Source organism: Xenia sp. Carnegie-2017, unplaced genomic scaffold (assembly GCF_021976095.1).
Source record: "Xenia sp. Carnegie-2017 unplaced genomic scaffold, XeniaSp_v1 HiC_scaffold_24, whole genome shotgun sequence".
Taxonomy (NCBI): Eukaryota; Metazoa; Cnidaria; class Anthozoa; order Malacalcyonacea; family Xeniidae; genus Xenia; species Xenia sp. Carnegie-2017.
Window position 1 is genome coordinate 1,835,315 of NW_025813487.1, and position 26,296 is coordinate 1,861,610.

Consider the following 26,296-nt stretch of genomic DNA (forward strand, 5'->3'; position numbering starts at 1 on the left):
AAGAAACGAAAACTTTAGTAGAGAACAAAAAATGAAAGAGTGCAGAGTGTTAACAAAAATTTTAATGAACAGACGAAAAATAAAAACTAATAGCAGCTCATACATAAATCATATAAAAAATTCATTCAGTACGTTCGACATGATCATTCACCGACCAACAAACAATGAAAAATGAAATGACCAAAGTGACGTCGTGACTTGCACACAAATTATTTTTGATGTCTACTAGATTTCATTCGATCAAAATTTCTATGTTGCTTCATTAAGATCTTCATTAATAGCTGGCTTTCACTCGTGTGTTTTGTCCGAAAATTTGACGATTGTGAAAATTTAGTTTAACGGAAATTTTAACGGTTGAATTTAAAATGCGTTATACTGATTAATAGTATGCATAACGAAAGTCGCAAGTGAGAATCTTTCAATAAGGACGCTTGTTTCTTCGTGCTTCTGTCCAACTTGATCGTTCATTCAATGTCTAGTTATTACGCCTACAGACATAGCTACTCTATAAAAACACATTATAAATGTCAGCATACTGAATGAATAAGAACAGAAATTATATATTTTGAAAAGAACAAAACTTAAATACCTGATTTTCAAGCATTGTCTTGCTCCGTCGGACTTTCACTTTTTTCACAGCGCAGTTTTTACGTGTATATCGTAACATGTATATCGTAACATGTATATCGTAACATGTATATCGTAACGTGTATATTGTAACGTGTATATCGTAACGTGTATATCGTAACGTGTATATCGTAACGTGTATATCGTAACGTGTATATCGTAACGTGTATATCGTAACATGTATATCGTAACGTGTATATCGTAACATGTATATCGTAACATGTATATTGTAACGTGTATATCGTAACATGTATATCGTAACATGTATATCGTAACGTGTATATCGTAACATGTATATCGTAACATGTATATCGTAACGTATATCGTAACATGTATATCGTAACATGTATATCGTAACGTGTATATCGTAACGTGTATATCGTAACATGTATATCGTAACATGTATATCATGTATGTATATCGTAACGTGTATATCGTAACGTTATATATCGTAACATGTATATCGTAACATGTATATCGTAACGTGTATATCGTAACATGTATATCGTAACATGTATATCGTAACATGTATATCGTAACATGTATATCGTATATGTATATCGTAACATGTATATCGTAACATGTATATCGTAACATGTATATCGTAACGTGTATATCGTAACATGTATATCGTAACGTGTATATCGTAACGTGTATATCGTAACATGTATATCGTAACGTGTATATCGTAACGTGTATATCGTAACATGTATATCGTAACGTGTATATCGTAACGTGTATATCGTAACATGTATATCGTAACGTGTATATCGTAACATATATCGTAACATGTATATCGTAACGTGTATATCGTAACGTGTATATCGTAACATGTATATCGTAACGTGTATATCGTAACGGGTATCGTAACGTGTATATCGTAACATGTATATCGTAACATGTATATCGTAACGTGTATATCGTAACGTGTATATCGTAACATGTATATCATGTATATCGTAACATGTATATCGTAACATGTATATCGTAACGTGTATATCGTAACATGTATATCGTAACGTGTATATCGTAACGTGTATATCGTAACATGTATATCGTAACATGTATATCGTAACGTGTATATCGTAACATGTATATCGTAACATGTATATCGTAACGTGTATATCGTAACGTGTATATCGTAACGTATATCGTAACATGTATATCGTAACATGTATATCGTAACATGTATATCGTAACGTGTATATCGTAACATGTATATCGTAACATGTATATCGTAACGTGTATATCGTAACATGTATATCGTAACGTGTATATCGTAACATGTATATCGTAACGTGTATATCGTAACATGTATATCGTAACGTGTATATCGTAACGTGTATATCGTAACGTGTATATCATGCTATGTATATCGTAACATGTATATCGTAACGTGTATATCGTAACGTATATCGTAACATGTATATCGTAACGTGTATATCGTAACGTGTATATCGTAACATGTATATCGTAACGGTATATCGTAACGTGTATATCGTAACGTGTATATCGTAACGTGTATATCGTAACGTGTATATCGTAACGTGTATATCGTAACGTGTATATCGTAACATGTATATCGTAACGTGTATATCGTAACGTGTATATCGTAACGTGTATATCGTAACGTGTATATCGTAACGTGTATATCGTAACATGTATATCGTAACGTGTATATCGTAACGTGTATATCGTAACGTGTATATCGTAACATGTATATCGTAACGTATGTATATCGTAACATGTATATCGTAACGTGTATATCGTAACATGTATATCGTAACGTGTATATCGTAACGTATATCGTAACGTGTATATCGTAACATGTATATCGTAACGTGTATATCGTAACATGTATATCGTAACATGTATATCGTAACGTGTATATCGTAACGTGTATATCGTAACGTGTATATCGTAACGTGTATATCGTAACGTGTATATCGTAACATGTATATCGTAACGTGTATATCGTAACATGTATATCGTAACGTGTATATCGTAACGTGTATATCGTAACATGTATATCGTAACATGTATATCGTAACGTGTATATCGTAACGTATATCGTAACGTGTATATCGTAACGTGTATATCGTAACATGTATATCGTAACGTGTATATCGTAACGTGTATATCGTAACATGTATATCGTAACGTTTATATCGTAACGTGTATATCGTAACATGTATATCGTAACATGTATATCGTAACGTGTATATCGTAACGTGTATATCGTAACGTGTATATCGTAACGTGTATATCGTAACGTGTATATCGTAACTTGTATATCGTAACGTGTATCTCGTAACGTGTATATCGTAACGTGTATATCGTAATATTTTTATCTTAAAAATTCAATGAATCCTACTTGCAGCATTGCAATTTGGTTTATAAACGTTAAATAAAATTAGTAAAAGTAGCGAGTGAAAGCCAGATATTTTCTCACAGCAGTTGACATCTTTTATTGACATTTTTTTAGCTAATATGGGTGTTCGTCATGATTATGTTTCAAATTATAAAAATAGACCATCGGGATCCTTTTTGAATCTCTCATGCAGTTACTCATAGCTATAAGTTAATTTTAATACTTATCTACTCAACTTACAAACCACAAGACATAGATCATGTTTTTCCACTCGCTTGTTTTCCATCTTCGTAGATTATAGTCCAATCACCTCAATGTTAATGTTCACACGTACAAATGCCGTTATGCAATGTCCATTCAATATGTTTATACCATTCCATACACAAATTAATCGACGTAACCAATAAAAGGGCTACTCGTATTATGAATCGCCATTTCGATAGATTACTGTTTACAATGCACTCTAATGGTAATTTCAAGCGAAGGAAAAGGGCTCACTTCAAAACCCCAGTTATATCATCACTCAAAGAATGCTTAGTGCAGATTTGATCTTCTATGAATGTCAGCTGACCACTTCCAGGTGAGTTCATATAACAATGGGGCCCATCATCATCATATAAACAAACAACTGACATCCACAAAGAATCCAAACTGCATATGAACATTTTTGGCCATGAATCACCATGACACATGAGTAATGACAAACTAGTAAGAGTAATTGAAGTGAATGACACAGGTGGTAAAGGATTTTCACAACTCCATCCATGTGGGATCTACAATATAAGCTAGAAAATATGAAACACATGTACGACATTTCATGATAAAGAAATCTACATATGACGTTAATTGGCGTTTTAAATTCACAATCAGATATATTGAGAATGAGCAAATTGTTATATGTTTTCTGTTGGTCTATCCAAATGGTAGAACATTCACCAAACATTGCACGAATAGCTTTAGTCGATTAAGTTTGAAAGATGTAACAAGTTTCAAACGATCAAAGGCTTAACATCGTTATTAAAGCATTTTACATTGAAAGCTTTCATATTACGAGGCCTGCCATTAAGACTAGTTGATTATTCCATGCAACTCATACTTCAGTAATCTGTCAGGAAAAAGACAGAATTCACCTTTCTTTCCTCAACGTTAAAGTGACTAAGTTTGAGTTGTTAACATTTGCTTAATCAAGTCATGACTAAAATTTTTCTTGTAATTGGCCCTTAGGAGCTTTTCACCTTTCACAAAGACAATGAGTAATCCTTCTATGCATTTGAACAAAAAATTCATTAGAATCTACTTTTTTTTGCGTTTTAATGTCGTTATGCAAAGCAAATATGCATGGTGTTGTAGGGTAAGATACATGAGACGATAATGAATTTATAAACTAGACTTTAATTTTGTCCAAATATTCATTGAATCTTGTAATTATATGTTGCTAAGTTAATGTTAGGAGAGAATTTAAGGGCGTTCTGTTTTCCCCGAGTTTCTACTACTAAAAATATAGTAGACAGTCGTAGAAAAACGAGCAAAAAAACAGTTACGGCTCTCGCTCATTGCAAGTCTAAACCTTAATCTATGAAAACTGCAGTTCTATGCATTCCACCACATATAGCATTGGAGACAGATAGCAAATTTAGTGTATTTGTATTCATTGCATATATTCAGTTATAACTAATGTGACATTGAAGAAACAAACAAAAAATCAGTAGCATCAATGAATTGAGATTTTCACAAGATAGTCACTTACATTGGAAGTTTCAGGCCGTAGGATGTATTGTCATAAATGATATCGAAACAAGTAGCTACGTGTGTCACACATTTCATAAGGGTTTTCCTCTTTCAAATTTCTTTTTGCTGCTGCTATCAACATTTACGACGTGGTACTGAGGGTATATATCTGTACATCGTGGCTTTCAAATGTTTAAATATGTGCGGTATGTCCTTGTTCAGTAGCATTCAGATATTGGCGGTCTTGATTTTTTATCAACACGTTTAAATACATCTGCAATTAAATGAGACGTGTTTCGGTAACTTGTCATCAAGGAGAGTTGAAGGCAACAACTTTATTTTGCATGACACAATTACAAATCATTATACTTGTCGTTTATGTGTAAAGTTTTGTTCCATCTTATATGAACAACATCTGCCTTCCATGACGCCTCGTGGTTTATATGTGGCTTGAAGTGAATAGTATATTTATAAATAGTGTTAAGCATGTCATTATATGTATTTATTCAACATGATTGTTTAACCCTCTGGGAGCCGTGCCTTTTCAAAAGTTCGTAAACATCTTGTTTGGTGATTGTTGCCTGTGAGCATCAACTGCCTCTAGAGGGTTAAAACTCACAGTTTTTGCTTGAACAAATTACGGGATATCTATTAAATCTAATTTTTAAAAACAAAAATTATTGTTGTCAAACAAAAGAACTATGCTCTCCCTACATTAATATATATGAAATGCTAGTAAAAATTGACTATTTTTCGGTGATATTACGTCAATTATTTATTAATTAAACATATTCAGCCTATTAAATAACGCTAATATTATAATTTTGGGCTTGAAGATGTTGGTGACGTTAATGAGAACGCCTTAAACCATTCTCACAGTATATTAGCACAGAATCATGACTATACAGAAGGGTCACTCAGGTAGCCAACGTGTCCTTACAACGGTCATTATTACAGCCAGTTTATTAGGGTTTTTGACTTTTTCCCAACCTTCAAAATGATCCAAAGTCATGTCTAAAGTCAAAATATTCTCGAATTCATTATTAAGTATTGATGTCATGTAATTTTAATGAAAAGGAACGTATTTTATTATGATTATTATTATCTATTACAAATATAAATGTTAAAAAAATCTGAATCAAATATGACTAAAATCAGTGTTTAAAAATATCCATGATAAAGGGACAGTCAAATGTAAAGACAACTTTCCCAATAACCTAGGTCAATATTTAAAGTATGTTCGCGAGTTGAGGCAGATCGACTTCCTCGTATCGCAGTAATTGCTGACCTAATCAGTGCGAAAGACAGTTTACAACGCATCCACGCTAGCGTGATGCCATATTGCAGCTTTCTCTTTTGCCAGCAGATCAGCTAGCCGTTTATAAGCAATTGCAGTCTCTTTCCCCATACCACCTGATGTTGAAAAGACCAGTGATGAAAAAGCAGCATATTCAATCTCTCTTACTCGATCACCATATTCCCTTTTCTTAGCCATCTCATGCTGACGATAGAGTGCAGGTAGATTGGTGTTTTGGTAGCTCGACGCATTTGGGTGAAATACCCTTACATCAAAAAATGCATCTTGCTGTCTAGACCAAAAACCTTTAGCACGAATATCTAGTCTCGCTTCTTCTTGTCTATTGGCTGTACGAGGTAATATCACTTCCCCAGAAAGAGGTTGTAATTTTGGCTCTTTCACAACTGTCGAGCAAACTTCTGCCATCCACTGTGCTGTTATTCTCGAATTCATTATTAAGTATTGATGTCATGTAATGGTTGGAAACCAGTAACAAACCCTAATCAACTGGCTGTAATAATGGCCGTTGTAAGAACACGTTGGCAATTCTGCATAGTCATGATTCTACGCTAATATTGATTTTGGGCTTGAAGATGTTGGTGACGTCAATGAGAACGCCTATAAACCATTCTCAGGACCTTAACGTATCAAGATATAACTGCAAGATTCAATGAAGATTTGGTCAAAATTAAAATCTAGTTTCTAAATTGATTAAGGTCTTATGAATCCTAACTTACTTCACAACATCATGCATCGCTTTTTTGCATAACGACATCGTAAGATTCTAACGATTTTTATATTTAAACGCGTTTAACGTGGTCAAGACGTGGTCTCATATATTGACAACTAAAGTTTGAAAGATTTGGGCACAGAGTAATGATTATACAGAAGGGTTACTCAGGTGTACAACGCGTTCTCGTGACGGCCATTATTCTAGCCAGATGATTAGGATTTCTCACTTGTTTACAACCATTAAAATTACATGACGTCAATACTGAATAATGAATACAAAATCATCAAAGCTTCCGACAAGAATGACTCTTCTGTATATTCTTATACTGTGGTAAGGGTTATAGCATGATCACGTGTGTTCTACGAGATTAAGAGGTCTATTTATTAATTAAATATATTTAGCTTATAAATTCATTAAGGTCTAATGAATCCTAACCTACCCTACTTAGGTAAAGTGAAATGGACCTGACTTACGTTAAAGCACAGAATAGGAAATGAACAGATGGCCAACTCAGGGGTGCGATGTGTCCCAGATTTTTTATGCGCTTACGTCAGATCCGCCATTACTCTCGCAAGTACTGCGGTTGCTAACTACTATAAATTATACAATACAATGGAAATTTTTTTGTAAGAGAATCGCGCTTTCAAGTAAAAATTCTTTAAAAAAAGGCACTGGCGTTTTCGCTGGATACGTGTGGACGATAAGTGTAACCGCAACAAAATATTTGCGGATATTTACGAATCCGGATACGTGTGGACGGGTCCTAAGATGCCTTGTTTTCATTTAAGTGATTATAAGTCAGTAATGATTGTTTCAGTGTAAGAAAAGTACTTAAAATTCAATGAAAAGATATAATATCGAGCTATTTACATAGTTAGAGGTATCAGATTACTGTGAATGTGTAAGTGTGATGTTATGTATAGTTAGGGTGAGGTGTTGAGACTAGAAAAGCTTCAGAGGGATGGATCTGCCTTGGGCGTTAAGTGAAGGTTTTAGCTTGGAGATGATGAGGCTTTCGTGGATCATGAGGTTCATTGTGTCGGAGCCGGATGAGAGGATTTTAAAACCGTCTGGGAAAGCAGGGTGGTTTGAGGAGTTACTATGGAAAAGAATACTTGACATTAATGGGATAGTAAGCGTTTTCCAGTCAAAGGAGAGACCCCCAAGTGTTTCGTGATTCTGGTGTGTAAGTGGCGTGTGGTTTGACCCACACACGATGCGCAACAGCATCGACACATAAATAAACAACACCAGACCTCAGAGACTTGCGAATTTTATCCTTAACTGGAAAAAATGAAGAGATTCGTGTGGGGGTATGAAAGACGAATCTGACATTGAGATGAGGGAAAGCAGCGTTGTAGAGACGATTGATTTGTGTGCGGATTTGTAACAAGTGACAGCCGGTGAATGAGAGACAAAAATACACTATTTTCTTTGGGACACAAAAGACAGGTGTTTTTTTTTCGAATTTTGCGTCAAAGAAACGACGGACAATGTGGTCGAATATATTAGTTAAATAGCAATTGAGTTTGAATACTTTTCTGGTGGTTTCAATTTGGACATGAATAGTCTCATAACTAGAGCTGAGGTTGAACAAGCGGTGTAACAGGCCAAAGATGAAGTTGCGTTTATAAGAAAGTGGGATAAAGCTGTAAAAGTTTGTGAAAAGACCGGTGAATGTGGGTTTATGATATACAGAGGTGGTGAATTTGTCATTTGAGCGATAAATTTACATGTCTAAAAACTGTAGTCGTCCATTATTTTCCGTCTCAGAGGTAAACGTGATGTTGGGGTGTTGATGGTTGATGTATTCTAAAAAGACAGGAACGTGATCAAGTGATTTAAAAAGAAGGAAGCAGTCATCGACATATCGTATGAGAACAGGTTTAATTTGTGGGGACAGTTTTAAATACATGAAATGTTGGCAAAAGGGCCAAAGGACTATCCATAGCATCACCATCAATTTGGTGGTATAAGCGGTCGTTAAACATAAATGCAATTAATAGATAGCGTTAGTAGATTACTGAATTCGGTGCGGGTGAGTCCATGAAATTGTTTATGGTTAATAAAAGAAGATCACTGATGATATTGATTGTTTCATGAAGAGGAATGTTGGAGAAAAGCAGTTACGTCAAAACTAGCCATAACAACTTTGTTAGAGTTGATGTTAGTGTTAAGTATTTCTTATACGAAGGAGAATGAGTCCTTTATCATGGAAGACTTTGTGGACATGGGTGTAATCAGCAGAATGAAACATTTAGCTAGTTTATACGAGATTTATAGAAGATAGAATGGGTCGTAAGGGAATGGTTGGTTTGTGAATTTTTGGAAGTCCATATAGTATACCTATGCGTGAGCCAGTCGGTTAGAGTTTATTGTAAGTTTGTTCATCAATTGATTTCGTTTTCTTGAGTTGTTTGAGTAATGATTTCACCTGGGTTTCACGTTGTAGGGTGACTTTCACAGGGTCTTCGCTTATGAGTTCAAATTTTGAGGAATCGGAGAGGATTTCTGACATTTTGTTATTGTAGTCGGTTTTATTAAGGATGACAACGGCATTGTCCTTATCTTCAGACTAATTATCTGAAGATGTCTTGAGTAAAGACGAAACGTCACTCTTTTAATAAATTTCATAAAACCAAATTGTTTATGACTATGTTTAAAATTATTTGTTGGGCTTTAATATTTATATTGAGAATCCGCTTCCTGCGTGGCTCTTCATTGGCAACAATATTGATAAATCGATATGACAATAAAACGCTTAAAGTATTTAGAAAGTATCAACGCCTCGACCTCAAACTTGGTAAAGCTAAATTGGACTTAAAATTCCTTACAACATGTAAAATTCCTTACAACCTGTAAAACGCGTTCAGCAATAACACGTTTCTTGTGGTTCAAGGTTGCAAATCGCCGCCTGCGTAATTCTAGCGCCTATCGTCAATGTCAAAGCAAACTGCTCCTCGAAGAAATAAACGACAAACACTCTAGTATACGCGTGCTATCTGCACAAGTGACAACGACCCATTCTCATCTGGCTTCATCCGTATCTACACTGTACTTAATACATTTCAAGAATGTTTCAGATCGTGAGAACTCGAAGAAATTAAACCAACACCAACACATACAAGATCAAAAGCCTTTTCACCTTTGCGCTAAGAACGACAATAACATTCAAATCAACCCCGACAAAGTGGTGCTCAATTCTCGAACAGGTTAATCAGCAACAAAGAAAAAGAAATCTTTTCTAAGTGTTTAAATTTTGCCATTCCACCTACTAAGTTAAACCACGGTAATCTTCTCGCACCCTTCGAAAAATTCTTCGCCGCCACTCATAATGAAAGCATCTATGAACACTCTGGTTTTCTCTATAAATCCGTAAAAACTCGAATGAAAGACATCGCATTATCTGGTCTTCGCAGCTACAGCCGTCCTAGTTTTTTATTTTCAAAAGACAAAATCAACGCTCTAAATGACCTGAAGAATGACAATAGCATTGTTGTCATATAAAATAAGGAAACACAACACACGTAAGATGATTCTTTGGAAATATTGTTTGTGTTATGAAATAATTTAAGAAAGAAAACGCTTCAAATGTAGAAAAATTCGATTCTAATGAAACAAAATGACAAAAGTACAAAACTGTAGACATGATATGACAAAACGTACATTTGAGCCCGTATTACAAAGTAAACATACTTCATAACAATGCCACGGTATAGACAATATATAGCAGGGCCACTCCATTGAGTTTTTTCGTGCCACGCATATCTTATTACGCATGTGACTACCATATTGGCAGCCAGTAAATTGCATTTTGTGACCAATAGGATTGACGATATGGCAAAGGCAGCCAGTAAACTAATTAAATATACAGCAGCCAATTGCACAGCGAAGTGACCCTACTGTTGTATATTCCTTTACTGTGGATATGCTGACCCGAAGGAAACAAGAAAAAACTTATATAAACACTATTGAGTGCTTTACAACGAATAGCGTTTTGTATAGACAACTGAAAATTACGTGAAAAAGCTAGGAGAGCTGTTTGCAACATGTTTAGGTCGGGTTGCGTTTGCCTAAGTATAAAGCTAATTTAAGATTAATAGAGAATTGAGATATTTTCAGTGTCTAAGATAGAGAAGCAGGAGCGAGTGTATTTAGATTTTTTGTTCATTAAATTATTAACTTAATAAACCTTGTATCCTCTTTAATGAACGGAAGAATGCTTAAACTCTCTATCAGCGAAATTAGAACTGCAATCCAAATGGATTCAAATCAGACTCTGGTCGCTGAAATAAGGAACTTTGAGGATCTGAATGAAAAGCATCAATCATGTGATCAACATTTCGTTGATCCATTAACATCATTGATATCTTCTTTTGAAATGGCCATGTTTGTAGAGCATCGTAATCAACTAGAAATAATATGATACACAATATAAATATTTATAATAATATGATATAAGTCTTAATAAATCCCAAGGCATACCTTTCCCTTCTATCGTCATTTATTTTCGTACATGATCAATAAAACTAAAAAGTATCGCATCTTACAAACAATTGTAAGCTTTAGTCTGCTTTTTCGGTGAATTGAAAATAAAAATCTTTGCCTTTATACTCTTCATACCATGTTCAACACTATTCAACAACTTGTTCCAACTAGACATCTAACTTCTAATCCTATCTATTCCAAAAGCACAAAGAGTCAAGTGACGTATTCTGTACTCTTAGATATGTGATTGTAAGAAAATAATTTAGTTTAATGTGACTCTGCGATAGGTAAACGTCTCTTGAATAACTCCCATTGTAATGATTCTTATTCAGACAACAATTTTAGAATCATTAAGAAATGCCGTTCATTCTTTCAGTTACGCGTCATGGAGGCTGTTTTAATTAAGTTAACCAATCCCGTCCTTGCCGCAAAAGGATTATGTTTTCAATTTATCTTTATTTTGAGCGTCATCTCCCCATTTGGAGATGACGTACATTCTTTCTTGGCTTTACAAATATCGGTAGATTTTAAATTTTCATTTAGCAGACGTTGACATCTAAGGAGTGGTCTCCCAAAATGCATTGTGTCGTTTAATTTCACTATTAAATTATTACTTTTACCATTCACAATGGTATTTGCGATCTTTAGAACGATTTTCAGATTTGTCACCACGACAAAGTCTCTATTTTATTAATTAGTTATTAATTTAATTACGCATGCGTCATTGATATGGTCATGTGACTGAATTTGAGAACATGTAGTCGTAAGCTATTAAAGCTTAGTATTTCGTTTGTATTCTATATGTTTTTGATAATAAATCGTTGAGTAATTAACAAATTCGATGATGCAAAGCTTGAAGAATCCATTATTACAAGTAAATACACATGCTAAGAGATTACAAGTATTGAATTTTCTCCGGTTTTGTGCATACGTGTGGACAGGTGGAAACGATTTAAATACGCTATGTGTGGTCGCAAATCTGTTCAGAAACGGAGGAAAAATCTCCGTATTTTTAAAAATATGTATACGTGTGAACATGGAGTTAGTGCAATAAGGTCCTGTTGCAGGATTTTAAAATCCAATGCAGACAGCACAATCAGGGCCAATACGTCTGGGAGAAGGGTATAGGGGGTGATACACCCCAAATCTTGGACTCGTAGGCAAATAGCAGGAACTTTTCTGGCGATTTTTTTTTATTATGAAATAAAATACAATCTGATGTACTGAGCGATATAACACAAAAAGTAATATTATCAAAATATTAAATTGTTCCATAGTTTCCCAAAGTACATCGTGTAAATTGCCGTAAATCCTTCTCCACATGTCTTCATTTCTCCACATTAAATTTACGAATCCAGTATATTCGTATCTCGTATCATTAGGTTAATTAGTCCGTGTTGTTACCCGTGTGAAATTTATTGTATCGAAGAATAGTTACTAGTATTCACTTGCAATAATTACGAACTCACATGTCATGCCTTGTTGAATAATATCTTTGAGAGGAATATATGGTCTATAGAGTACAAACGTAATTTAGGAAATATAATATAAACGATAGGTGAGATAAGCACGGTTACATAATGACAATTTGCTACATACATATCAACACTGGTTTAAATGTTTAAATACAAGCACAGTGCATCAAGTCTCATCACAGTGTAGTATTCTCTCAAACGATATATATTTGATGTTTGCCAAATTCTGCGAAGCTTATGCTTGCGTAATGTCTCCAGCTGTTAAATTTCAACATAATAAAATAAAAAACAGAAAGGTTATGCGCACCAAACACAACGTTAGTTGTATTTACAAAATTTTGTTGTGCAAATCGATGAAATGAAATGGAAAATAGTCCGTTATAGTCCTAAGTAAACTGAATACAAAGTAGCACACGCTGTGTTCTGGAGATAACGAAAAATAGCTAAAATATTTGCATCGATTGAGAAAAGAGGAAGCAATTAGTTTATTATCTTTTTTTATGTGATAACAAAGCTATAATTCAATATCAAAATAAATTTTATGGCCAAAATGCACCAGCCAGCAACTATTATGGGTAAAGAAAGTAGGTGGCCCATCTATGGTAATGTCAAGATAAATTACTACAACAAATTTTGGCGTAAATTTGCATTTCTAAGCATCTTAGAGATAATTAAGTGCATTGTTAAAATTATATTCTTTACAAATTCATGACTACTAGTGTTTTTCTGAAAGTACTATGAATAAAAATTGACGAGCTAAAATTTATTTTTCAACGAACTCTGAACCACTACAGAAGGAAGTTGTTACTAGAAGATAGCAAATACAAGTTGGTAAGCGTTACGACCAAATTCAAATGGTGCCTCCAGATTTCTAAAAGTTACGATATCACAAACAATAAACCATCACGGGTTTCAAAGTCTAAGATAAATACTTTTGAATTGTTCCTACAAAGCATTGTAGGTACCTTCGTAATACTGGGCCTGAGTGTACAAAATGCGTTGCCGACTTATTGCATCTAAACGAAATAAACGAGTTTAGAACATTGTTTGTCCAATTTTCTTAAACTCAAAATCGAAAACAATGCAGATATCAAACGTTTTAATTCCTTACTAACTCGGTACATATCATTTACATGCAGTAAATTGTTTCTATAATTTCATTCATCTTTGCGACCAGTCCGTCATGTGTACCAAGGTCACAACGGTGTAATTCCCAGTCTTCATATTCTCTTGTTTTACAAAAGTCAGGTTTAAGACCTTCTTTGTGCCCTTTTCCATCCGATACTCCCTGGCACACATAACACCATTGTCTAAATTTACTTTCCCAAAATCTTCCAATCACAGTGTCGTTAATATGACCTAAGCCTTTTACTTTCCATTCCAAGAACTTATTATACTCAGTTTTGTTGTTCATTAGAAACTTAAGTCGCTCCACAATTTTTGGGAGACTTAAAATCTCTGACATTGATAATGGCATTTTTCAGATTTCCAGGCAAAAAATCATTAATTTTATCCGTGCTCATCACAGGCACTGCACCTGCTAAGTGCATTAAGAATTTTTCATCAACATAGTAATCACAATCTTGGTTGAAAACACAATAACAAACTTGTATAATTTTTCCACATCTTGTTTTGCTTCTCTAAAGTTTGGTGCCCAGCGTCCTACTATACCATCTTTATTATGTAAACATCCACCATAGGAATCGACATGAACATGTTCCATGAGATGTCTTATATACGCTGTCCTGACAGCTTCGCAGTTGGAAAGAGTAGCAATAATTCCTCCGTTTTTTCTCAAACGGAACCGGTGGATCTAAATTTGGCTTTGTGAAGAGTGGTGTAGGAAAATCAGAATCAAGTCGATAGCTTCTCGATAATTGAAACTGTGACATAAAGTTGCCATCAGAAAGTATAGGAGTATAAACAGGATTTTCCATACCCGTTAGGATCCAGGGAACATCTTTTGATGGAGGTAGAGGATATGGATCTCTTGAATGTACAATAAATCCATTTGCTTCTTTAGCTCGCTTATGGTCTGATGTAACCTCACAGGCCACAGGACAGTTGCCTTCTTTGTCACCTTTTGGCAAGTTTACTTCAAAGGATGCGGGTGAAGCACCAAAAAATTTACTCCAAAACAAAAGAACTATTTTACCTGTTCGTAATGGAGACGATGTTATATTTATTGCAATGGTAGACGTTGTTTCGGACTTATAAGTAGACACTGTTTTAGATTCATTTGTAGAAGTTATTCCAATTTGATGAGTAGACGTTGTTTCAGGTTGACGAGTAGACGTTGTTTCAGATTTATTGGTAGGCGTTATTTCAGGTTGATGAGTAAACGTAGTTTCAGATGCAGGAGCATATTTTATCACAAACTCATTTTTGCAAAGATAGATGATCGTAGTAAAACCCACAACAAAAAAAACGATGGATATGCGGAACTGCATACTACATCCATAATGAGATAAAGTGGCCATATTTACGTAAGCGAGAGTAGATCGAGGTGTTCGTGAAACCTATATCTATACAAGTTGAAACTGAAAAAGAAAATGTGATAACATGTTAGCAAGTTTTATATGTGACAAAATGTAACAAAAAGTTAAAGATATATTTCTGTCTTCAACAATGTCAAATTTTCATGAAATGTTGTTAATATCAATAAAACATTAATGAAATGGTCACTCGCTTACAACGTAATAAGCATCTTACATGATTTGACAAAACGTCTCCATTTTATAAACATGAGCATGCTATGTTTGCTACAATTTTTCTTAAAATTAAACAGCCACGTGCATATATTATACATCTTATTACTAGCAAACAAGGTTTTGGCTTGAAAGTTGACATTACCACTCACATGTATGCTAATTAAATGGACGTACAATTTCATCATAATTGTCATGCACGTGGGCAGCTTTAACGAAATTAAGTCGCCCATATTCGTTTCTTACGAAAATGTCGACTGAAGAGAAGGAAAAACTGGAAAGGGCTTCGTTAGAAGAAGAGGACATCGCAGTGTGTACTAAACTCGAGAAAGAGCTGAATTGTTTCGAACTCTGAAATCTCCTGTAATCGGTACGTATTTCCAGCATCGCTCGCAGTAGGCAGCGTAGGATAGAGAGGCGCCGTCGACACCAGAGGTGAAGAAGGGGCGCGGAGGGCTCACACAAAGTCAGGCAACTGCTCCAATAGCAATGTCATCTCAAAGGTAGAAGATGCTGAAGAAAACCCAATAATGGCCCCGCGTCAATCTCTAATGCAGGGTTGAAAACCTGAAAGCTGAAACCAGCCCGCGTGGCTTGCGCACTTCGAAAGTTGTCTTTCGACATCATTCACTTTCAGCCGGACTGTCGCAACATCGTTTACAGCAGCCGCAATCCCATGCGAAGCACCTGACTCTAGCTGAGAACTGAGCCAAGCGTGACCATAGCCGGGCTTCCCCTCCTCGCCTGCAGAGCAATAATACGCAGAAGGGTTGTCCCCACGCATCGTCGCAGCTCTATCGGAACGACGCTTTTATTGGCGGCGCTTACGCTTGGGTGTTTTTTAAAATCAAGCAAGCTCAACTTGATGGGTTAGATCCTGCAAATGGATGGGTTAGTATATACTGCAATGCCTTACACAGAAGGAGATGAAACTCTCGGTGGCGATTTGATGCTCCAGTCCCCTTTGCTTGGGCCCCATTTGGGAGATAAACCAAGACCTCCTTAAAGACTTATGTGCTCAGGTTGGTTTATGATAAACTGGAGGACCTCCATCCCCACTTTGGGATGAGGAAGGCCGACAGATAACCATCCGCCATTCGCTCAAGTCGCAGTGGGAGACCATCAACGATCCGGACTCGAATATGTTCAATTTTCTTCAAGAATCTGGTGATATTCCTCCTGAACTTCTTTCTGTAATTCTTGGTCAGATTTTTTCTCAATTAAAAAAGCTGCAAAGCTACAAGCTTAAAAACTTTTGGTAATGACGGAGAAGGCAAAGCTTTCACTGAAAGTCCACCATAGAATTTTCGCCAATAATAGGCGAATTGCTGATTGGTGCAGTCCATAGCGAGGATGGGCGCTCGCAGCGGTCAGAGTTTCTCGTACAGTTTGAAGAAGAGAACCGGTTTATTGCCCGTGCCGCCGAAGAGCGTATTAAGAAACTGCTTCACGTTCGACTTATCCGTGAATCGGAAGAGATAGAGAAAGTTGTGTTAACCTTCATGTCCTTTATGTTGTCGAAGCTCTGGGAGAGGAAGAAGACGTTCAATTTCAGATGATGGCTATACATCGTAAAGAACTTATAGAGGCACTCCCTCTGTGTTCCACATTTGAGATTCATGACGCGGATGTCGTCGATGATGACGTAGGACTCCGGTTCTATTCTCGTATCCTCGAGCGATTCAGGCATGACGAAATAATGCTTCAAGACCGTGTTAGGTTGGATATATTGATCAGCGGAGGTGTACGAAATGACGTACAGCCTTTTGGACGAACGTGAGCAAGGAGCCGTTTCATGAAGAAGCTCTTGCCCATATTGCTCTGACCCAAGAGCAAAACATTTTACCCTATTTTGAGTAAAGGCAGAAGCTCGTCAAACCATTCTTTTTTGTGAAAATGAAGCCCGGGGATAGTGGGGTATTTGTCGTCACCAGTATTAGTATTGCGCGCGATAACACTTGGAAGAACAGAAGGCGAGGGCACCTGTGTTGGCGTCGGGACGACTGACCCGGGGCGGAATAACAGCCGAAAATCTTTTTGAAAGATATGCACCGCTCTAAATGTTTAACGACTGGCCAATGTGGCGCTCGTCGGGTCGAGGACGCTGCCCGCAAGGCCTGGGAGATGCTGTTGCTGATGGGCTGATGGAAACGTGAAGCCGCAGCGGGCGCCGAAGCAAGACATTGGGTAAAACTTGTGGCTGACGATTTCAACTTAGAAATGGCCCTCGATTTTGCGCGATTTGCTGCTCTCTTGCCCGTGCTCTTTGCAGCATCCAGGAGCATGCTCTTGAATTCATCCAACCGCTATTCTTCTCGCCCCGTGGTCTTCCGTCGTGTCCCTGCTGTTCTTCTAGGCGCTGCGCTTCGACGCCCCTGTCTTCCGTCTTGTTGTCGACCTTGGCGCTGCGCGTGTTCTTCGAACTGTTCTTGTCGTCTTGTGAGTCTTTCTAGCCCTCGATCTTTTTGCACCGCCCGTCGATGCTCGCGGGATGGCACATATTCCACCCGGTAGTCGTCGGAGGGGTGAGACTTGTTGCCGTTAAGAATACCCGCGCCAAAGATCCTGTCAACGATATTGACCCCAGCGAGCTGAGCGCACCGAGGGCGAAGGGGATCGCAGCATTCTCCGCGTAAGGGGCCATCCTGGTGGCGACCCTCAACAGCCTCCCGCTGTGCTCAGTATAAGGAATGGATTACCCGATCTTGAGCGTTGACATCGAACGCCTCCTGAAGGCCGAGCGAGACCAAAAACGGTTCGTTGGGGTCTGTAGCTGCGACAGCCTACCACATCTCCACAATGGGTAGTTTTGCATCAGCAACACGAACAACATCTACCCCATCCATGATCCGGTCGAAGGGGGGCAACACCGGCTAACTGTTTGTTGTGCTGGAACGCATGTGCTTGACTTCAATAGCTTTGGACGTGCACTCGCTGAAATTGAGGAAATATATACAGAGCCCCAGCTGCGCAAGTATTTTCTGGAGGCCTTTAACAAGCGGGTCATGATTACAAATTCGTTTGCAGTGCAGAGTCGAGCAACGGCTGTCTGCGGGGGCCTTGCTGTCCTGGCGGGGCGGCTGTTTATAGAAGAGGGTTCTGTAGAGTTGCCTTTAAAAAGATTAATTGGAATGTCCGGCGGAGACACTCTAACTAATGACCATTAGGTACTCGACTTTGTGCCTCTGACCACAGGCGGTTGTTCCTGACGATTTCGAAGCTGAAGAGAAGTCGCCTACGACACGTAATGTCAAAGCTGTCGTCCCGACAAAGCCTGGTCGCGTTTTTACGGACGGAAGCGATGAGGAACGCCTCGCAGAGGTCTACTACAGTCCTGCAGGGTACTGGATGGGCCTTGCTGCTATTCCAAAGCTGGCTAAAGAGACTGGCGTCTGCGACGATGTGGCTCATGAATGGCTAACAAAACAGGCCATCTGGCAGATCTATTTGCCCGCACCAGCGCAAAGTGCTATTCCCCGACCTAAGTTTGATATCAGCACCCCGAATGAGGTCCACTAGGCCTCATTTGGGGTGCTGATATCATTGACGGTCGGAAGACGCACATTCAAATACGCATTGACGGTCGTCGACGTAACAAGTCGGTATAAGGAGGCCCAGGCGATCACAGACAAGACAGCAACCCAGGTTGGGAAGGCGTTAGAGTCTATTTATGCCCGTGAGCCTCTTCGATGGCCTAAAGTTTTACAAGTCGACCCTGGCTCGGAGTTCCGCGAGGCTGTGCAAAGCGATTTGACGGGGTAGGGTCGGAGTTCATACGGATCAGGGGATCGTAGAAAGATTTAATCGAACTTTGGCGGAGCGACTCTTCGGTTATCAGTATAACCCTGAGCTGGCTGAGCCTGGAACTCGGAACAAAGAATGGGTATTAAAATTACCTGAGGTGGTTAAAGCGCTCAATAATGAAACTACCCGTTTGACGGGCGAAAAGCCCTCCTTGCGATTCGGAAGAAGAGCGTTAAGGCAAACCGTTGCGCCGGCGCTTCGTCCAGTTGGTTTCAAAGAGCAACGCTTGCCATCGGATGTTATGCTGCGGTATTTGTATGCGCCTGGCGACCTCGAAGGTGGCGAACGGCGTAGGGCGACCGATCCTATCTGGAGTGTGACCTCACACCAGGTCGAGCGGGCTGTAGTTGAGGGCAAGAAGCCCGTGTTTTATTTTTGAGCGATTGACCTAAGGGCACGTTTGTGCGCGAGGAGCTCCAAGTGGTGCCCTTTGGTACCGAAACAGCACCGGCTTAGACGATGGGGTCCTGTCACGCTTTTAACACCTTTGGCCTTTTAACACCTTGGCTTTCAGGATAGAGTACATCTTAGGCCTGAGTCCCAAAACTCAGCGATAGGCCCCAGCGCACTCGTCCTTCATTTTCCAGCACCTTCTTGTTGGCTGTGCTGAACAGCGGATGCATATCTATGTCAGTGAGTAGCTCGAGCTCCACCCCGTGTGCTTGAGGAGAGCGTCCAGCTTAAACCGGGCTCGTATAATAAGGCCAGGCCTAGCTTGTATTGCTCGAGGCACAGTTTTCGGAAGTTCTCGAAGACGTCGGCGAGGAGGAGAACATCAGTCCGAAGGTAGAGGTCGTGGTAGTCGCCGAAGGTTGTGCAGCCGAAGGCGTCCCAGACCATTTTCCGTGGGCATAGTCGTCATCGGTAATGCCTTTGACGGACAGTTTGCTGTAGAAAGCCTTCGGTGGGAGGGACCCCTCGTCGAATGTGGACCAGCCGTCTATATACTCATAGGGGTAGATCCCCTTGCGGAGCAGGAGGGTACGCCTCTTAGGGTTTGGCTCTAAGTCTGCTGTGATGCGCATGTCTTGCGGATTGCTGGCTTCCACCAGTTTATCCAGACATCAGACTGGGCGTTGTGGATGAATCAAAGCTGGCCGATACTGAACGAGATGTATTTCACGGCATTGTTGGGGATGCAGGTGACCTTCCCTTCAGTCTTTGCGATAGTCTGCATGATGAGATGGCTGTCGTAGCCCCGCAGGTTGTGAAAGACAATCGGTATGGTTGTCATCTTCGAACTGAGCCGCAACTTGAAGTTGCACTCACTTAGGGCCGCACCTTGGTACTTGCCAGTAATGTGGCAGTGGTCTCGCATAGAATCGCCTTCGATGGGCTTGCTGCAAAAGTGGCAGTTTGTGGCTTTCTTGTGGCTCCCCCAGTCCTTTCCTGTCATGCATAGGCTCGGGGTTAGCCAACACTGTCTTGATCTTACGCTCTTCTTCTTGGATCGCATCCAGGAAATGCTTGGTCCCGTCAGGCCATCGGTGGAGCTGCGGCGGCTGCGTTTCCCCGTCGGAATGAACGACTATGTACGAGTAGCCATATGCTTCGTGTCGGGAGGTTTGCTGGGTGTAACTCTTGTTGGGGTTAAGCTCGCGGTCCTCGATTTTGCGAACCAGACTCTCGAAGTCGGCGTAGATTATGAAGGGCGCTTTGAGCTGCTTGTGGTAGTGCTCAAAGCTGATTTTGCCATTTTTTCCGGGGTTTGACATTCTGATGGCAACCGCGGCCTGGTTGAAGCCTCGACATTCAGGCTTATGCTCTTCAAGCAAATCCTGTCTGGTCAAGCCGTGAAGGCAACGTTCACAGAAGTGCAGCCGGTGGGTATCCTTCAATTCCCGGTTGAGAAGGCAGTTGAAGTCCTTGATCCTTGATTCAAGTGTAGTGGTGTTTCTCATGATTTTTCGAATCCGAGACGAGGAAGAGATTCACAATCTTGTGAGCTCTCTCTACTTTGCTTAGACGGCAAGGAACGACGCCGCCTTCCCAACCATACACGTTGATAGCAAGGTCGTTCTGACGCTCTACTCGTTCAAGCTGGGAGAGCGGTGTGGGTGCGCTCACCCCCACAAAGTCAAGGCCGTCATCAGTGGGATACTTGCCCGGTTGTTGCGGGTCTTTAGCTTATCGGAAACAGCCCTGCCCTTAGAGACCAGCGGGGGCGGTCGTCGTCTTTGTTTTTCACGTTGACGATCGCCTTCTTATTCTTGACTGGGGTGGGGAGAAGAAGGTATGAGCCTCCGCGTAAAGGCTGGTAGTGAGTGATGTCAAGCTAGAGTGTTTTGACACGATCCACTATCCACCCATACCCTTCCCGAGTTAACTTTTCCAATCTCTCCAGGATAGTTTGGAAGGCTTCATGTGGGAGTTGCAGAATCTCATGCGCCTGTAGCAGCGTGATCTGCTTTGTCCGGAACACTGGTGCTTAAATCACTTCAGTACCATTTACTTCATCCTTCCGAAGCTCAACCTCTACCGCCAACTGGAACTTAACTCCTCGTAGAGCTAATAGCTCCTCGACAAGTTTGTGTTCGATGTGGGGCTAGGCGCTTTTGAGGAAAGCCATCAAGTCGCGTTCGGAGGGGTGCCCCTTCGGCACCTGAACTTTCCAGGCTCTCAGATGATAGTTGAAGGCCTTTGTTTCATCCCACTTAAGTTCCGTGGGTGGTGGGGGAGGAGCCCTTGTGGGGCGTTGTGGTCTGCGCCTCAATGACATTTCAGCCAGAAGATCATCCATGTATGCATCAATTTCATCATTGGTCGACTTGACGGGGCTGCGCTTGCACGGTTTGGAGATTGGCGGAGTGACATTTCTTGGCGTGGGTGTTGAGGCAGCGGGCGGTTGAAGAGCCTTAAGAGAGTCGTTCAGCGCGTGTCCGCTGATTACATCTTGGTCATATAGTTGCAGAAGCTTATTGACAGTATCCATATCGAATGTCGCAAATCTCGTTGGTATGCATTAGGGGAGATATTTTTCTAAATCAAAATTAATTCTAAATGTCGAAATTAATTCGGTGAGTACGCTAGCAAACGTTTTTCTTGCTTGTTTCTGTTTATAAACAAAAATATGCTGCACCTTATTCGCACCGCAGGCACAAGGATACTTGTGTTCCGATCCAACACTTACGGGTTTGTGTTCCGATCCAACACTTACGACATGGTTGTGGAAGTCCTTGCCTCCCAACCGCCTCATATAAAATCCGCAGTATTCACCTATGCAGCTGTCCACATGTGGTGAGCTTTCCGGATAATATCCACGCCACTTGCCTCTACCTCATGGCTTTCGAATGTTTGGATATACAAGATGTGAGAACTTATGTCTAAATAAATAATAGACCCTTTACATGTTACGTACCTAACAAAAGATGAGAAATTTAATATAAAAACGCGACTACATATCAGTTAAAAAGTGACGATCATAATTAATTCATACATTATTGAAAAATCAACTTTTTATCTATATGAGTTTTGTTACATAAACACATTTAAATAACGAACGAAGATGAAGAATTAGTCAGGATCTTCTTTAACAAACAGTATTATTCTATAACTAAATATACATCACTGACAAAAACAAGTGTTATAGAAATAAAAATACATAAATAAGAACCTCATGCAGAGTACATAATAACATTGAGATTAGTCAAATTCCAAAGGACTGCTGCTATATCTTAGAAAGTTTCACAAGTTTTAACTCAGGAATAGAGAATCACCTATCTAAGACAGGATTTGAATGTCAATGATTACGACACAATTTTTGATACTCTAAATGAATTTTCATTTCATAAGTCAGTTCTTATTATAAAAAACCTTTGTTATTGAATAAACCATTGTAAATTATAAATACATGGCAAACATCAACTCCACGCAATTATAATTTATAAAAAAAATTCAGCGTCCTTAATGTGGAAATTACAACCATGCTATTCTTCCTTTGCGCTTAAAGCTTTAACTCTTTTTAATAACTTAAAATCATTTTACGCCTGGCTGAGTCCCTGTTACAGGGTTCATGTGAACAAGCTGTTAGTTTACTGGCTGCCGTTTGCCATATTGTCAATCCTATTGGTCACACAATGAAATTTAAAGGCTGCAAATATGGTAATCACATGCGTAATAAGATATGCGTGGCACGAAAAACCAATGGAGTGGCACCACTAGAATATTGGTTAGTTTATGCAAACTTTATATTTGACTTGAGATGGTACATAGTAATTTTCTCAGTAAATATTGATGTTATGCAAAGTTTTTCCTCCCATGTCCACCCCTAAAGTGAACCTTCTAAACATGTCAAGAACTTCAGAAAAGTCATTTCTTTTTGTTTTTGAAAGTTAAAACTATGTTGACATTGCAATTTTAGTGGGGTGTCCATTTTAGGATTTTCGTCCTTGATTGAAGGATTGGCACATGTATCATGTTGTTTGTCGTGGTCATTTAACACCTTCAAGTTGAAATTACTTCTGGTAAACGAAGTGCATATAAACTCTTTTACAAGTAGTTCTTGAACACTAACTCATTCATTACACGTTTGTAATTGATCATGCGGCGTGCATAAATTAAACATTTGTTACTTTTTCAAAACTTGACGTTACTAACGTTACTAACATCCATCTCATTGTTGCTAATACGTAATCGTGAGTTAGCATTGGTTAGTAACAAAGTGTTGCACTACGAGTCCACGACAAAGACACACTGTGTTTCACCAATACCAATTTAAATCTAATCTCTAACGATAGAGTCTCACGTTTTCAAACGTCCTTCCATGTTTGCTAAATTTCAACATTCTACGGTCGTTTACTGCATAAAAACAACAGCTTCCATTACTTAACTTTATAAAAGGTTATTTTATGCATGCGCAGAAGCACAACACAAACAGAAATACACGAATGAAACCAGAAGTAAACTATTTTGAGTTTACTCCATAAATTCCATAGCATTTCTAATTTGAAACTGTACGTGTTGCGTCGACGCAGGAATGTTGTTAATGAAGATCGTATCAGACAATATATTTTACGAGAACTCAATGAATGCAGTATTACGCTTGGATATAGAACTATTTGGAGGCTTTTGCAATTTAAGTATAACGTGCTAGTACGTTATTTGACATTTCAAACTATGCTCAAAGAAATCGACCTTGAAGCAACGAGACCTCGACGAGCAAACAGACTAATAAGAAGAAAGTATTTGAATCCACGCCCTAAATACACCTGGTAAGATAAACTGAAGCCGACGGATAAGATAAACTGAAGCCGTATGGCTTTGCATTTTCACGGAAACATTGACGGCTTTATATATAAATTTATCGGCTGTCGGATAATTATAATAAATAAAATTACGCCAAAGGACATCGTGTCGTGGTGAATTGTGCGTGAGAAATTAAGTTACATCAACTCATTTTCTAAAGATGATTGACTCCTAGGCAATGATGTGGAAACTTGGACAGGACTTGTTTTTATAAAGATAAGATAACAAAAAGCTCTATCACAAACTTATGAAGGGTGATCTCCCCGAAATTAATAGCTATATTTTCAATTACTAATGCGCATTTTTTCCTTTGCAATGTGCATTTTGTCTTGATCATATTCCATTCTGGAATTTCATAAATGAATTTTTTTCTTGTACAATTTGTGTTAAAACTCATTTTGTTGTTGAACATTCCATTATGATGACGTAACATTATTAGTGATTTGCAAAACATCAAATTTTACTCAATCACATTATAATTTATTTATAATTTATTTTCTTGATGCGGTAATAATGAAAACAAAATAAACCAGTTGTTTTACCTACAAGTCTACAACCCTAAAACATGGCAGACAGGTTATACTTTGTAAGACTCTTCGCAACTCTATTTTGGGTTGTATTGCTGACCTCGAAGAAAGTCCAGATCGGGATTCTTGCGTTTTTCGTATTGATTCTCTTTACCATACTACGTTGCGATTTGCTGAAGTATTCAAGCTTGAAGAGGCTGTTCTGCAGTTAATCTCAAACGCAAAAGAACTTTTAAATGTCGATGTTCATCATGATATTAATTTATCTTCTTCATTGAACTGCCCTCAAGTTTTTAATAGTTTCCCATACTTGCCATGGCACAGAACCTATTGCTGAGTTGAAATCATCTCTAAAACAGTCTCTGATATTTCTTGATTGTATTGAATAGTTATTGGATCAAATATGTGTTACATCCTGAATTCCGCCATTATTGACATTCTCTCTTCTCCACCCACCTAGTCTAAGTGAACCATTGTAGTCACGGTCAATAAAGTCAGGTGGACAATATGGATTACTTGGAATACAACTGTCAGCCATAAGGTAGTTATGAAGAGCTACAATTGCTTTGTAGCTTGCACTGCAACGTCAACATCTGCCGTAATTGCTCGTCTGAAAAGTCTGAATCGTGAGGTGGCAATGCCAAAGGCATTTTCTACAATTCTTGCACGGGAGAACCAGTAATTTGCAATTCTCTCGGGGATCTGGATCTCTACCTAGGATAGGGTTTCATTAAATAATTTTTAAGAGGGAAAGCAACGTCTCCAACAAACACATATGGTACACTAATATTGGTTCCAGGTAGCAGTCTTGAGTGTGGGAGGTTTCATTTGTTCTGTTCCATAGCAATACCAAGTTGGCTACTTGAAAAAATGCTACCGTCACTTATACGTCCATAGTCACCTACATCAACTATCGCAAATTGATATTTTGCATTCACAAATGCCATCAGGAAAACACCGTGGAACTTCTTGTAGTTAAAAAACATAGATCCTGCTCGTGAAGGACAATGGATAATGATATGCTTACCGTCAATCGCTCCAACGCAGTTCGGGAAATTCCACCTTCTCTCAAAGTCTTGACTTATAACTAGCCATTCTTTAGACGAACTCGGAACAGATAAAAAACCATTTTCTGCCATAACATTCCACAAAGCTTTACAAGTCTCCCCTATAATTCGTCCCACAACAGTATCACTTACACGGTAACTTGCTGCAATAGTTCTAAAGGCGTCTCCAAATATTTTAAAGTGACGCAAAGCCTTTCTGCAAGTCCAATAGCTTCTCTTCTTGCATG

At 38.8% G+C, this 26,296-nt stretch overlaps 1 long non-coding RNA gene and 1 pseudogene across 1 annotated transcript; both read right to left on the reverse strand.

Moving 5' to 3' along the window:
- Window positions 1-4,846: 4,846 nt before the first annotated feature.
- On the reverse strand, window positions 4,847-11,005 carry LOC124451575. Its single transcript, XR_006950542.1, has 2 exons — window positions 10,949-11,005; window positions 4,847-5,000 (listed from the first exon to the last, which is right to left on the reverse strand). It is a non-coding gene; the product is annotated as an uncharacterized LOC124451575 (long non-coding RNA).
- A 2,796-nt stretch (window positions 11,006-13,801) lies between these two features.
- LOC124451258 lies at window positions 13,802-15,199 on the reverse strand (annotated as a pseudogene).
- Window positions 15,200-26,296: the final 11,097 nt, after the last annotated feature.